Source organism: Lissotriton helveticus, chromosome 9, assembly GCF_964261635.1.
Source record: "Lissotriton helveticus chromosome 9, aLisHel1.1, whole genome shotgun sequence".
NCBI lineage: Eukaryota > Metazoa > Chordata > Amphibia > Caudata > Salamandridae > Lissotriton > Lissotriton helveticus.
Genome location: NC_136070.1, coordinates 613,771,377 through 613,788,422, shown reverse-complemented (window position 1 = coordinate 613,788,422; position 17,046 = coordinate 613,771,377).

The window sequence follows — 17,046 nt, the reverse complement described above, 5'->3', positions numbered from 1 at the left end:
AATGTTAATAATGCAACATAAATACAGAATACATACAATTAAAAATAAGCAATGGATACATCAGGTGTGCATGTCACCGAAAACTTCAAGGAGCATGCAGTAAGGGTGTGCACGTCACCGCCGAAAAATGCTTTAAAAAATATAATTGTAGTCAATGAGAAGGAAAGGAAAGGTATCTTAACTGTTTAAAAAACAAATCGAATAGTTTCCAATGTCGCCGGTATTTCCAGCTGAAATCGGAGGCAAATGCAGTGAAACTCCGAATTTAAATAATTCTGTCACGGAACAAAATGGAGGCACGTTGCTTGACCTTTGTCTCGTGAGGACGTCAAGCGTGGCGTGAGTTGCAGCGTCAAGGTTCTGGGGAAGAGATTGCAACACACGTAAAGACGTCACAACCCGTACAGGTGGAGGACGAAGAGTTCCACAGCAGAAGATGCCTCGAGCTCCAGAACATCCAACAATTCAAAGGACGCGCAGGTACCGTTACATTTAACAGCTGACAAGATGCTGTTGTTTCCAATCACACGACGAAGCATTCATCATTTCAGTTTAAAATTGACTGTGAATTCTGTCAAAAGGGTGATAAACACGCACTCTTAAATAAGTGTTCACGTAACGGTTTGGACAAAGTCAAAATCGTTGGGAGACTTCCACATACAAACTCCGTCAAGCTTTCACGAGAAATGTACTCACGGTACGAAATGTTCGTGCGCGACTTCCTGGGCTCACGACTCCGAAACAGCACAGCGTTTAAATACAGGGAAGGAATGAAAGACGATAACTCTTTTTTTTTTAAGAGAGGAAAAAAAAAATTCTTTGCGCGGGTTCACAGTCTTCCTGCTTGCCGGTTAAATGTAGATCCCATCCTCCGTCGCCAAAATGTAAAGAACGAGGTGACAGGTGTTCGTAGTAGATAGGATATTTATTGGAGGGCAAACAGGTCCGTCCTTCCCAGTCAGGTACAGCGCACCAACAGTGGTCACCCTAACATTCTGGAGTGTGGATGTAGTACATCATCTGTTACCATGGTAACCAGATGATGTACCACGAGCACAACACCACAGTTACTCATGCTGCAGGAAATCTGGTGGTATCAGGTAGAGCAAGCCATGTTGCCTCGCACGTGAGTGACTGCGCCTCCATGAGCTGCAGACTGTCAGAAAGGCTGTGACAAGCGACTTTAATACATAATCCAGGGGACATCAGATTAGTAAAAAGTGTAGTTTATTCTCCAGGAAGAGTCCTATCCATCCTCAGCAACTGCAGCTTTTCATTTCACAAGATCTCTCCCAGTCATCCCTCTATGACCTCAGCAAATTCCGCAACCATGGTTACCATCACATGCCAAGTTCTGCATATACAAGCAAGTGAGATACCACACACCTACTTAAAAAACAACAAATAAGCTACAAATAATCTAAAACCTATTGATAAGAAATACACAGAGAATTAGAAAATGCAGAAATAACATTTCCTATTTGATATAATAATCCCTTTAAAAACGAAGGAGGGTACCTTCCCTGGTGGATGTCCTAAAGGAAGCCTCTAGTATTACTGCCCTTGTGGAGCTTTTGTGAATGGTACCCCCCTTGACAACAACTACATTAAAATTCCGTATACAGAAGGCTTCAGTCTTAATGGCATGAACCTCGATAACTCTCAGAGGTTTGTAAAACCCTGTTGCATCCCTTCTTTTATATGGCTTCCTGACCATGACACAATCTCCCACCTTGGCTTCTCTTTTCTTGACAGACTTTCTTGTATCAAAGTTCTTCCTGTGAGCCTCTATTTTCCTCACTTCTCTGAACTCCCAACTCTTGTCTGTCTCCAGTTTCCCTGACCTCGAATCCATATCATTGACCCATGAGGGTGCCACCAGAGTGTTGGGTTGACCACCTCAAAAGGGGACTTCGCTGTGACCGCATGAGGAGACATTCTCTAGGCCTCAACCTTTTTGACAATCTCCTCCTTCCAATCTAACCCACCATCCTTAGCCATGGCAGTAGTCTACTTTAATACTCAATTAAATCATTCCCCCATGCCATTGGTTTCTGGGTGGTACAAAGAGCATTTCTTGTGCCTTACCTCTTAATCATTTAAAAACTCTTCCATTTCTCTAGATTACTAAATGAACTCCACTGTCCGTAAGAATCGCACTGGGTATGCCTTCCCTCCCAAACAATTCTTTAAGGAACTGTATGGCATGTTTAGTTTCTATTCCTTTAGAGAATGTCTTCTCTGGCCACCTTGTGTACATGTCAATAAGTAGCAACACATACGAGTCACAGCCACCCGCATGTATTGGTCCCAAAATGTCCAAGGCAACTTCTTCCAAAAGATTATTGGGATGGTCCCTAATCACCATGGAATGCACTTTTGGTTTGGCTAATTTCTTCATAAAACTCATTCTCTAATCACCCTCTCCACATGATTATCCATGCCTGGCCACCAGTATGTCAATCTGAGTCTTTCTTTGGTCTTTGACATTCCTTGGTGACCAGAGTGTGCCAACGGTATAAGCTCTTCCTTTAGAGAAGTTGGTGGAAGTAATCTTGAACCTCTGAACAACAATCCGTTTTTCTCTTACAGCTCATCCTTTACATGCTAAAATATCTCAGAGTCACCATTACCTTTCACTCTAGTATCCCTCCCCTTTCTTATCCAATCCAGTATTTCCAGCATCCCCTTGCTCGAATCAAGAGCATCACACCATTTTCTCTCTGTGAGACCACCACCTTCAATTTCACATACCACTTAATTGTCATCATCACACAGATCAGATTGACTTTCCTCAGTCGCCTGCACCAGTCTTGACACTGTGTCTGCCACACTATTCTTCACTCCTGGTAGATATTTAACCTCAAAATCATTCTCTTGTAGAGCAACGACCCATTTAGTGATACTGTTTGACACAGGCATCAATTCCCTAATAAAAATATCTCACACAAAGGTTTATAGTATGGTCCGGACCTGAAAACGCCTACTCCATAAAACATTTTAAAACTTTTTCACAACCCAGTGTGTATCGCAGTTCTGCTTCCTGGAGACTTCAAGATAGAAATACAATAACTCTCTCAGAGTCACAGCCCTCTTGTTGCAGTACTGCTCCCAAATCCTTCATACTGGCATCAGTAATTAGCACAGATTTACTTCTAGGGTCAACATTTCCTAACTTGGGAGCTTTACTCAATCTTTCCTTCACCTCCTGAAACTCTGCCTCACGACGCAATCTACACATACCCATTCAGAAACTTATTGTAATGTCCCACCATTACAAGGAATTTAATTAATCCCTCCTTATTGGAAGGGGGCTTCAACTTCTGTAAGGAATCAACAAGATCCTCTTTGGGGATTATGCCCCCTCCCTCTGTGAAAGTGTGGATGAGTATTGCTCCCAGATCCCTTTAGTGGAACCAGCTGAGAATACTGTCTCCCTTTCTTGATATCTTTATTTATATCTTAGCGTTTGTGTACCTTCCCTTGTACTCAACCAGACTCCAGAAATAACCATATAGCTTTATTGGTTCCCCACCATGGGCACATGGCCTTATGTCAGGTCTAAATACCTTGATTTTACTTTTTAGTTTATTTAAATAAAACTCCTTTGAAATATAGTGATCTTACCTCCGGAATTAAACAGAACCTTTGTTCTTTCACCTTCCACCATCACCTCATCCAATGGACTGGTACTTTTGTTGACTTTCACTTGCAACACAATTTGCCCACATTCAAAGTCTTCTTCCTCATCACTATCGTAACAACATTTCTCTTTGGTTTTGCATACAAGTTGCTTCACCCGCTGGACACTTTTTATCATTGGCCAGGTGTCCAAATATCACACAGTGAAAACATTTCCCCTGAAAAGTACTTTTCCTTTCCATTCTGTTGTCTACATCCTTGGACATTAGAGGTGTGCTTAATTACGTGAATTACTTCTCCTTCTTTTTTAATGACCTTAGAGCATTTGATGCAGTGTTTTAGCAATCAAAGGGTCCTCATCTAAAGATGGTTCATCCTTCTGCCACAAGTCTTCCCTCACCCTCTCAATATTTCATCCTAACATACATTGGTCCCTTGTTCACTCTTCCACCAAAGAACCAGATTTACACAATGAGGCCAATTTTCTTAAAATTGTGACGTAATTCTTCACCATGTCCCCCTTCCTTTTGATTCCTGCAGCCAAAATGATAACCTTCTAGGATGGTACTAACCTTTAGTAAATAGTGCCTATCTAATTTCATAATACAGGTTTAGTATTCACTCAAATCTTCCTCAAAAACTCGAGAAGATAATCAAAAACACTTTGCCCCTTAGGACCTAAGCAATGCAGTAGTAATGATGTTTTTCTTTCGGAACTTAGAGACCCCACACAAACGTTAGCATACCTCTCAAAAACCTTGCCCTATTTTTGCCATTTAATAGGTGGTTCCCCTGGTGTTACTAAGAAAAATGGAAGCCCTGTTACATTCTCTGATGAGGAAATCGTGACACACTACAGTTATATATGTGGTGTATAATGTGACAGTATTTCAAAACATAGTGTGGGTGTCATTGATGAAAAGAAAACCCAACCCTGACATACTCCTCACCATCAACATTTGAAGTTTTATCAGTTGCAGTGTGTTGCAGAATTTGCACCACAGCCATGGAGAGATGAGGTATACTGTATATTGTGACACACCTGCTTTTGAGAAAAAAATACACGGCACACTTGAATGCGACGTATTCCCCAAAGAGTGCACATCACTGTGTGTACAGACACACTAATCCTCCTTTGTCTGCCTTAAAAGTGTGAGCGTCACTGTTTATAATGCAGCGCCAATCCGTGGTGCTGCTGAAGTGTGCGTATCACTGCTCTGTCAATCCCGACACGCAATACTCCCCAATTCATAATGGCACTTGTATCGCATCAAGGACTTGATGACGTGACATGTACTCCGTCACGCATCCCTGAGCAAAGAGGATGCCGGAACGGGTTTGAAGAATGCCAGAACGGATGTTCCGCAGACTATGTTCTTTTGAAGAATGTCGGCACAGGCTCACGGTCAACTTGGAAAACGCTGGCCCACCTGTGAGAGCTCAGCGGCTCAAGCAGCAAGAGCATCAGCTCAACACGGCTTTAAGCTCCTGAGCAGTCTCGTGGTAGGGAAAACTACCGTGGCGCGTCTCCCAGTCAACAGCCCTGTTCAACGATTAACAAAATCGCAACTCACACTTGACAGCCTCACAGTTTTCGGAATTGCCTGTCTCCAAGCCTCACTCGGATGGTCCACCACTGACAGTGTCTTAATTAATTTAAGTAAAACTCCAACTTTTACAAATCAAAGTTCCAGGCCTTTACAAAAACAGCCAGTAGATAATCCAAGTTCATGTACTCCACCTGTCCAGATCTGCCTTGACCTCCACTACAACCTTTAGATATATCCTTGTGTGCCTTGAAACGACCTGGTGAAGTGCAAGGTTGTAGGGTTGCCAGTTGCTAGTGAATGGTCCAGTACAGAAAAGATGTTGGGACCCTTGAAGTTCAGCCTCCCTCACATGTGAGAGCCGCATCCTATCCTCGTTGTCAATGTGACAAGCGGCTTCAGTACATAATCCAGGACCCGATATGGAGTGCGCAGGAATCAGGGCTTTGACCATTCTGTCCTCTTTCTAGCTGTCTGCCCGCATGTCACTCATGATGCAGGAAAACCTGTGGTATCAGGTAGAGCAAGCCACGTTGCCTCGCTGCACCTCTGTGAGCTGCAGGCTGTCAGAAAGGATGTGACAAGCGGCTTTAATACGTAATCCAGGAGACATCAGATTAGTTCAAAGTGTAGTTTATTCTAACCATGGGCGGAGCTGGCGTTGTGCCTCTACGCGGAGGTCCACGGAGTTGGGGAAAAAGTTATCCTCCAAGAAGGGACCCATTCAACTTCGGCAACTGCTGCTTCTCATTTCACAAGATCTCTCCCAGTCATCCCTCTATGACCTCAGTAAATTCCACAACCATGGTTACCATCACATGCCAAGTTCTGCATATACAATCAAGTGAGATACCACAGGGGCCCGGTCTAATGCTTCCCCTACATACATGTGGGCAAGTGTCAACATTGTATACAGGCATTGCCTGAGGGCTTATTGTCTGGTCACACTGCTGTTTGCCTCCTTGTGAATCTACATACTTAGGACTGTCCCCCTTTCTGCTGCGTGTGTCCAGCATTTTACCATTGCTAGGTGTTTATACATTATACAGGACAATGGCAGAGCACCAATATTTCAATGATGAGGTATATGATCCGAACAATGAAGAAGAGCAACTCCTTGAAGATAACCTTGTGAATGCTTTGGATGTCTGTCAATCGATCCCTGGCAGTTGCCCTCCAACCCTTTGCATGCGGATTATGCCCTCGATTCCGCCGGCCTCCTTGCCCGAACCATGCAGATGGCAGCCCCCTCTCATGTGTCTGGCCCTGCATTAAAGTTATGACCTGCATGTCCCAGTCCTTTACCTCTGACCACGCTTATTCAGTGCGCACCCTTTTGAAGGAGGATGTGAGCCCACCCCCTACACCGATGGTCAGGGGAAACATAGATCCTTCAAACAGTTCAGGGATTCCATAAAGATTTCTCTGCCCCTCAAGCCCAGTTCAGACTCCCCGCCCAATGTAGTTTTCACAGGAGGGCACATATTTAATTTCTGTGGAGGTACAGGATTTGCTTTCAAAAGGTGTGATAGAACTATGCTGTATGCTCCTAGAGAGTTTGTCATCAGTATTTTTCTAGTGCTGTCTATCACAAAAAGTTCAGGCAAGTGATAAACCTAAAGGATCTTAATCAGTTTATACTTTATCGTTATTGCACAATGAAGACAGGGTTCCTTCTCCTACCGGGGGATTGGTGATTCATTTAGATCTCAAATATGCTTATTTAATGTTGCACGTATATCACCATCACAGAAAATATCTCCAGTTCTGTTGGCAACATCAGATGTGCTGGTTCAGATCCCAACTTTCAGTCTGTCCTCTGCTTCTTGGTGAGTCTTCAAGCTATTAAAGCAGATGTCAGTGTCTCTCAGGTCCCAGGGGTTGAAGATGGCAGGTTTTCGGGACAATATGGTAATCCTATGTTTAAAGAATAATCTTTTACTGACATAAGGGCATGAGGCAATGCATCTCAACCAGAGGCTAGGACTTATTATACATGTAGAGAAGTCGTCCTTGATATAAAGTTGAATGGATTTACCGGGATCTCTTGCAAACGCAGACAAAGGGCTGTTTTTGCTTTCAGAATCAAAGTTAAAAATGATCAGGAGGTTTTGAGGTTGACGTTGGCCCAGCCATAGATTTCCCTCTGGCACTTGGCAAGGATGGTGGGTCTTCTCTCATCTTTGATTCACATGATCTTTCCGGGACCCATTAAATACAGGATGCAGCAGAGACTGAAGAAAAAGCATTTACAAAGGGGCTTGGAATATTCAGTAATTATTCCCTTAGACTCGAAGGCAAGCGAAGAAGTAAGATCTACTATAATACCCAGAAGCATGTCTCTGGTGATGGCGGGCCAGATGTGTCACCTCCTCGACTTGGGAAAGATGGTCCAAGAGGAAGTCAGTAATGCACTGTAGTATCTCTATACAGGACACCAATAAGTAAATTGATTTAAAGTAGATTCCTATATTTCCAGCCCCTGCACAGCAGGCGCAACCAGTATGAACAGTCTCTTAGCAGGAATGACTAGCAAACAGAATAGAAGTTTTTATAATTTTGTCATTACAAATAGGTGCATTGATATCTAGAATACATTGCGGATTCTTATCCAACAAAGCAGGTTGAATGATGGGAGGAATAGTTTGAGAGGAAAACGCAGGGTTGGCACTCGCAGAGTCAGAACTGGTGGAATCTGAATGGTCTACTTGAGGAGTAGTGTCAATAGATTCCAACCACCAAAAATGTGTACTTTCGTTCTCAATATTCTCCATTTTACCACTGAGGTCAGATGAAACTGGTGCAAGGCGACTGAAATGCCTTACTTCACCATTGTGCAACAAGGCAGTGCTGTTCATGACTTTCACAACACGTTTGGGTTCACTGATTTTGCTTTCCACTTTGGGGACATTCTTTGAACGTTCTACACGAACCCTTTGACCTTCACACACAATGGCTTGTTTCGCACCATGTTTTTGATCATAGTCAATTTTGTTTTTCATTTGGGATAGTTTAATACATTCTTTCACTTTGGATATATCAGACTGAACCATACCGTTCTTGTTCAACCTACCTGGATTGATTTTGGAGTGAGGAATCCTACCTCTCATAAGGGGAAAAGGGACTTTTGCCAACAGAGGAATGAATAGTACTCCTATAGGCTCAAAGCAATTTGTTTAACTCCTCATCCCAGGATAAGCTTCCTTTATTGGCTAATTGGAGAATTCCCTTGATACTGCTATTGACGCTGTCAACAATGCCATTGCCACTGAGATGATATAGTGCAGTAAACCTCTGTTGGATGCCAGATGCAGCCAAGTAATTTTTCATTTCCAGTGATTTAAATTGTACACCATTATCAGAAAGGATAACTCTAGGAAACCCTTCTCTAATAAAAAAATGTTATCCAGGAATATGATAACAGTCTTGGTGTTAACCATACTTACCACACTTACTTCCAACCACCTGCAAAAAGTGTCCACCAGAACTAAAATATATTGTTGTGAACCATCTTGCCACACAATGGGACCCGTAAAATCCAACGCAACCACTTCCCAGGGTAGTTCTGGACAAGAGGGAGAAGCTAACGGTGGGTTAAATGTTTTAAGGGTTTTGTCGGAGACCTCACATTTGACACAAGCTCTGACATATCGGTCCACATCCATGTCTATTTTGGGCTACCAATAAAGCTCTTTTAACCATAACTTGGTACGTGTGATGCCAGAATGTCCTTCATGACAAAGATCAAGAATTTTGGTTCTTAAACTTTTAGGAGGAACGATTTTGTCACCGCGTAAGATTAAGGAATCACACAAGCTGAGTTCATCTCGTACTTCCCCAAAAACCTCTGGGTTCATCAGTGATTGATTTTGTACCCATTCCACTCCAGCCACTTACAACTGCTTTAATTCAAGCAAATTTGATCTGCACTCTCTGCTTTAGACCATTCTTCTTTACTGAAACTGCTCTGGAATGTGTCAAAGGTTACTGAAGTGACTGAAAAATCGTTCCAAGAATTTCTGTCCAGTTCAATTAAGGGTAGAGACATACGACTTAAGAAATCAGCCGTGAAATTTTTAACACCTGATACATACTGCATATCATATAAAAAATCTTGTAGCCTCATAGAGAGTCTGGCAATTCTGTCTGTAGCATTGGTCAAACCTTCTATGGTTAATAGTTTTGTAAGAGGTTTATGATCACATCGTAAAACAAATTTCCTACCCCACAAAAATTTCCTGAAGTGCTCCAGGGCCCAAATACATGCTAGTGTTTCGCATTCAATTACTGAGTAGCGTTCCTCAGCAGGAGTAAGCGAATGCGAATCAAAGGCAATGACCACTTCTTTATTATTGCCATCCAGTTGAGTTAAGACAGCACCCAGACCTTTGCTACTAGCATCAGTGGTTATGATGGTATCAGCAAAAGGATCAAAACCTTGAAGGTTAGGAGCTTGAGTAATGGCTTTTTTTATTTAATCAAAGAACAGTTGGCACGCCAAACACCAAGAGAACTGCACTTTGTTCTTCAGAAGAGATCTCACTACATGAGTCTTCTCAGAGAATTTTTTCAAAAACTTCGAATAGAACTCCACAAGCCCTAAGAATGATCTAAGATCTTCCTCGGACTTGGGTGTGGGTGCTTCAGTAATGGCTTTTATTAAGCTAGTTTTGGGTCTGATTCCTAGGGAACTTATTTTGTGACCAAGGTAAGTAACTTGTTTCTCTGCAAATTTGCACTTATACATTTCAGCAGTGACTCCCTTGTATTGCAACACACTCATAACAGTTCTTAAGCGTTCATCATGTATTCTCTTGTTGGCTCCCATAACAAGCATTTCGTCCTGAAAGAACACCACTCCCTGCACGTCATCAAATAACTCGGGTATTAACCCCTGGAAGACGGCTGCAGCAGAGGCTAGCCGAATGGAATTCGGCGAAATTGGAAACAGTCAAAAGGGGTACAGAAAGCAGTAAAACGTCTGCTCATGGGATGCAAAGATATCTGATGATATGCACCAGAGAGATCAATGGTAGAAAACCATTTGGCACCCTTTTTTAATGAAAGCATTTCGTCAGTCCTAGGGAGTGGAAATTGATAGACAATAATATTGTCGTTTAAGTATCTAAGGTCAGTACACATGCTAATCTTTCCATTGGCACGTCTAGCAATTATGATGGGAGAAACCCATTCAGACACTTCAACAGGTTCGATTATGTGAGCATTTTGCAACTTTTTAAGTTCTTTCTTTACCTCAACTCGAACAAATAAAGGGATGTGACGAACGTTGTGTATTTTAGGGACAGCATTGGATTTGACAATGATCTTATGAGTAAAACCATCCAGTTTCCTAATGCTCCCACCAAAAACTTTAAGGAATTCTTCTAAAACCAATTTGTTTGTGTTTTCAGTATCACAAAGTACCGAAATTTGTTCAGGACTCTTTGGATCTATAATGATACTAAGAGCACGTTGGTCTTTCCAACTTAAAACAGAAGGTCCCTCAGTTGCTACATATAATTTACACAAAGCTTTTCTGCCTTTAAAAAATGAGACCTGTACCCAAGCATGGCAATTTTTGGTCCGGTAAAACTCTCTGGATTGACATCAGTATGTTGTAAGAACGGGCCAATGTTATTGGAAAACTTGTCTTCCAGATGGATCGAGCGAGGATGGTGAAAGGTGATCCAGAATCTGCTGCAACCTGTAAATCCATACCTCCAAAAGAAATTGTACACAATGGTTTGCTATTGTCATCACCTGTAATATTCACAACCACATACTTCTTAGTACTATTGGACACAATATCAGCATTCTCAGGAGACTCATCAGAGTCATTGCCTGACAAATCCGAATTGTTGTCTGTTATGTATGTAACTTTAGGTTGCTTAAAACGTTGCCTTTTACAGACTTTTGTAAAATGGCCTATGATACCACATTCTAAACATTTGGCTGATTTAGCCGGACATTTGTTAAAACGTGTAGTATGTGCGGTACGTCTGCATCTGTAACAAACAAATCCTGAATGGGTAGTGTTCACTTCTCTCCTGAAATTGGATATTGGAACTGGTCTTTGTAGTTTAAATGTAGGAGTCTTTCCTTTTTTGTTTTAAGATTAGAGAGAGACCCCTTCACACACCAGGGGAGTAGGATACTTTAACAGTAGGAAAAGAACTATCCCTTGGTGAACACACTGTAATTTCATACACCCCTTACTCATAGGAGAAATCACATGTAAGCACTATACCCTCACACCGTAGTATACCCATACACAATTTATATATTTCAAAAAGTTTTATTCTTTTGTAGTAAAAAAGACCAGAAAGTCTTGTTCATAGATATTCACCTTAAAAGCTAACAGCACAAAATGTGCCCACGTTAAAAGAATTTTCACAATCTCATCAACACAATTATACACATATAAATAGTTAAAAACACTTTGTTTTACAGTACATTATTCATCAATACAAACATTTTAAAATTCACAAAAAGGGAGAGACATACAAAGACGTGCTAATTAGTCATTACGTGTTGCGCATCTGAGAACTTAACAATCACAGAATCTAACCCTGGGCCCGTTTTAATTTAGTCTACAGGAAAGATTTGTTCTCTTGATTGCGCAGAAGTAGCGTCGACGCGTTTCGATTGCTATTCCAGATATACTGCCATCTTTATCAAGACTAGGTGATCAGTCTCTCCAAATTGCTGGGCACTGGTTGGTTGTCTTTCCTTTTTTGTCATTACTAATTTTGTTGACATACACTACATCACTGGAAGGAATCCTGGCTCTTGCACATCTTTCTGATAGTTCCGCTTTTTTGCCTAGAGCAATAATGTCTTTAAGAGGTGCCTCGCCCTCAATCCATAGCTTGTCTCCGATGTTCTTATTCTTGGTACACATAACTACTTGATCTCTAATCATTTCATCTTGTAACTTACCAAATTTGCATTTAATTGATAAATGTTTTAATGCAGAAATGAAATCCTCAATAGATTCGTTGGGATCTTGTTTACGTTTGTAGAATGCACGCCTAGATATGGCAACACACACAGCTGGTGAGTAGTGATCATCAAGATCGGCAATGGCACATTTAAATACATCCAAATCCCCACTTCTTTCAATTTTTTGCATTTGACTGTAAACTCTAAGGCCTTCAGGTCCTAAACAATGCATCAACATTCTTTTTTTCTTTCAGGGGATAAAACACTGCCATTATCCTCTAGAATGGCAATATTATTTATAAAGTATTCCTTCCATTCTAGCCACTTGACACTGGGTTCCCCATGATTGGAAAGAAATTCCTTGGGGGTGTTCAGGGTGATGTTGACGCTTGAAGCTTGCGTAATAGTTGATGTAGAAGGAGTTGTGCCTGAATTTCCTTCCATTAGTAATTGCGTAATAATGCACACACAGATGACAGTAAGACAGTAACAGTAAGAGAAAAGAAAATAAAATGTGAAAGAAAGAATAAAAGAAAATAGTCTTACTGTTATTTAATGTCAGTTACAATAGTCATCCGGTTTCAGTTGGACGTTGGATGTTGCAGACGTCGTAGTAGGAGAAGTAGTATGAGAAGATCCAAAATGGCCGATGGGGTTACGCAACGTGACCTCGCATGTTTTGACGTCGTGATGCGGGAGCGCTAAGACGTTCCAACCAGTTGCAGTGCGATCGGTGAAACTCAGAAGGCGAATGGAATGGCTGCGCTCGCGAAGCAAGAAACAGAGCTTGGAGAGCGGTTGTAATGCGTTTAAAAGTAAGCAGGTAAGCAAAGTCTGTACATTGGAGAAGAGGCGAAGAAAAAGGAAAACTCACAATTAATTGGTGATGTTCCCTCGCTGAAATCCCTGTTTGTTCTTTGCGGGTGAAATTGGTGCCTTTCTTTTCTTGAAGTAATTTTGTAATCCGTATTAATCTCCAAATAGTAAGGCTTTTTCCATGTAAAGGTTGGGAGGCGCTGGCCATCAATTGTCACCAGATTGGTGTAGTATCTCCATACAGGACACCAATAAGTAAAATGATTTTAAGTAGATTCCTTTACTTCCAGCCCTTGTGCAGCAGGCACAACCAGTATGAATGGTCTCTTCGCAGGAATGACTAACAAACAGAATACTAATCACATCATACAATTCTGGGTTCTAGACAAGGATACACAGTTCTAAAAATTACTTAGTACAATTCTAATAATGAAACACAACTTACCATGTAAGCACTACACTACATACACATACATTTTTCAGAGCTTCTTACAGGCTTTCAAATCAGAACTTAGTGAAAGGCGTAGTCAGGTGTTCAGTTCCCCTTCCCATGGACAATCTGACTGCAGTCAGATACATAAACAAGTTGCAGGGAACAAGGTCAAACCCACTAGCAGATTTGGCCAAGGCCCTGTGGGGGTTTTGTCTTCATCAGGGAATATTATTGGCAGTAGAGTATCTTCTGGGGTCACCCAGTAGGGTTACGGATTGGTACTCAAGGAACCTTTACAACAGCAGCAAATGGCATTTAGATTTGCAAATTTCAAAACACTGAACTAAATTTGTTGTCCATTTGATATAGATCTGTTTGTATCTAGGCTGATAACTCAGAACGTTTTCAGCTGGAGGCGGGATCGAAAGGCATTAGTGACGGATGCTTTTCATCACAATTAGTCTGGTGGAAATCATAATGCCTTTCCACCCTTTGCTATGATTTCAGGTGACTAACACAGGTATACAGGCAATCAGCGAGGGTGGCACTGGAAACACAACTATGGATATTTCAATCCCGGTATACTGTTCTTTTGGAGTTGTCCAGTCTGTCTATCAATTTTGGACAAGATTTGAGGAGCTCTTATGGGCAGAGTCACAATTGTGCCCTACAGGGCATGGCGGAGTTGGTATCATGAAACCTTTCAGAGCATTCACAGACATGCCAGCACGCTTGGAGTCTGCTTTCCAGTATATCAGGGCTTCACCTGTACACGGCACAGTTAAAGCCTATAGGTGAGCCTATGATGTTTGCAGTGGTTGGTGTGTGGACCGGGGTATGGATCCCATTTCATCAGATGCTACTGGGTGCTGAAATATTTGGCATCCTTAGCAGCTGGTTAAAAGTTGTACAGGGCAATCAATGGCTCTACATCAACAGTGCCAAAAAGCATCAAAAGGTTGGAGGTAAACTAGTTGGGGAGCACCCGTTATTTTGTAGGTGGTTTAAGGGTATCAGGTATATGAGCACCCTTAAAACTGGCTAAAAGACTCTGCAATTTCTCTTAATTTTATACAAACATAGCAATAAATTTGGCCTTCATTCTCGCCAACAGTTAAATCAAAGGGCTTTGCAAAAGAGCCCACTCCGACTCATCCTACTTATATCAATCAGATGGTAAAACCTGCAAAACGGTACCTCCACATCCTCAAATACAGCACTTAATATACCCAGATCATGTGAAAACAACAGTTCCAAGCTCCTGTCATTTCCAGACTTGACTCAAAAATGCAATCCCTGCTGGAGCCCAACATGTCCTGCTTACCGCCCTTAGGAAATGTGTCTTTTCTGCGTAGTCCCTCCGCATTTTTCATCTTCCACTGGACCCTATATTTTTGCTCGCTTTAGAACTCTGTACACTTTGCCCCTCTTAACCAGTAGTAAAGTGTTTGTGCTCTCTTTTTAAACATGCTTGAATTAGCATATTCTGAATTGGTATATTTATCTTGCCTGTAAGTCCCTAGTATATGGCACAAAATCTATACAGGGCCTGAAAGTTAAATGCCATTAGTGGACTGCAGCACTCATTGTTCCATCTACTACAGCAACAGTGTAAACATAGCTTCAGGCCTACTATTGCACCTTGACTGCGTCAGTGTAAAATCTGCACTTCGACCTGCCAATCTAAACCATTTTGACATGTCAAACTCATCCTTTCAAATATGAATAGGTCAACTATATGTTGGTCTTATAGTCCAAAATGAAGGGAACACAGTATTTAGAAGAAGTAGGACCTGCAGAAACTTCATGTTAGCACGTCCTTACAGTAACTAGCCACCAAAAGCTATTTTTCACTGTGATAGGCCCAGCAATCCTATGTAGACAACCAGAATATAGATTGAAATCCTAATATTATATATCGGGAATAAAACTAGCTAGAAATCTAATTAACTAGCCCCCAAAAGCTATTTTTTTCTGTGCTAGGCCTAGCAATCGTATGTAGACAACCAGAGTACTGATTGAAATCCTATTATTATATCTCGGGAATGAAACTAGCTAGAAATCTAATTAAACAACTGATTTTAGTAGTTATTAAAAATCCAATTTAATGGTGAAGTCTAATTTTTAATACATAATTAGGAAAAGTTTCTTTTAGGAAGTTACCTTTTCCCTTCCTAACATTTCTGAAGGCTAATTTGCATTAGCTCCAGGGATTAGCATTTGAATAGGTGTGAAAAAGTTGTGAAATGCCTCCAGGAACCACAGATTGCATACACACAAACTTACAATCTTTATGCTGTCCCAGAAATTATGTAGGCGAGCTGCTGGGCTGGCCTTAACTGGGGAGATCCGTTAGCAGTCTCCCTACAAGGTACAAATAAAAAGGCCTGAGCACCACTACTATCATCATGCAGTCACCACTGCAAGTCACACATATCATGAGATGAGTGAGCACAAACAGTTCTTATTCAGAATGGCACATCTAACGGGCTCCCTTGGGGGCATATTATCAACGGCCAGCGATAATTATCGCTGGTCGCGCTTAACGATAATTTTTTTATCGCAGGCTATCTCTGGAATTTAGAGAAATTCCAGAGATAGCAAGGTTATTGCCGTTTTGCAGGGAACATCGCTGGTTTTCCAGCGATGTTCCCAGCAAAACGGCAATAACTTAATCCACCCCAATGTTAGGGATAGGTAAGTCTGCATTTTAGCAGATGTTAGATTTCGGAGAAAACAGCGGTTTTCTCCAAAAACTAACATGTGCTAAAATGCTGGGGCAGCCCTGTAAATATCGCCATGTGAACATCAGCGATATTTGCAAGGTAGTCCATCCGGGGTACGCCCAGTGATGCCCACTTTGCATCTCATTTGAGATGCAAAGGGAGGCGTTGGGAAAAAGGGTGCTAACATGTGATTATGCATGTTAGCACCCTCTTGTAAATAGGGCAATAGTTTAATCTCTGCTGGAGATAAAGCCCTTGTAAATATGCCCCTTGGTTGTTAAAGTCCACTGGAGGAAAATGCAGTGAAGTCCAGAAATTGCATTACTGCCAGGATGGCAAAGCTTTGTAAAGCCATGCATGGGACTTTCATCTAAACGCCATCCTACAGCATGGTTTGTCACCATTGAAAACCTTTCATAAAGATTTGAAACAGAAAGAGAAATTGCACTGTTGCACACTCCTCCTGTGATTTCTCACTCAATACATAGAACTATTTGCGAAAATTCAAGGTGCAATGAAAATTTAGGGTGCTTTGTAAATAACTTAAGTATTACTGATAAAATGGCAGTATATGCAAACATTCCACAGCAGGAAGTTCTATGTCAAGCATAAGGGCTGTGGAGACAGTTGTTCCAGAGAAAAGGAGCAAAGCAGACAAAATGCTGGACCTCACCTAAAGGGTCCCCTTGTTCTGACCAACATGAAAGCGAATTACGACCTTCAGAAGCAAGGAAGATCGTGTTCGCCGCACCAGCTTGTCTGGGTAGAAAGTGGTGAAAGGCAAGTGGCCAAACACGGCCTATAACTATCTCAACTGCCGCACCAATGTTATGGTGTAGAGAAAGACTGTCTTGAGGGTAAAAAGCCTGAGAGCGATACAAAAGGGGATGATGGACGGAGCGTTTGAACAAATCAAACACTCACCCCCAGTCAACTGATC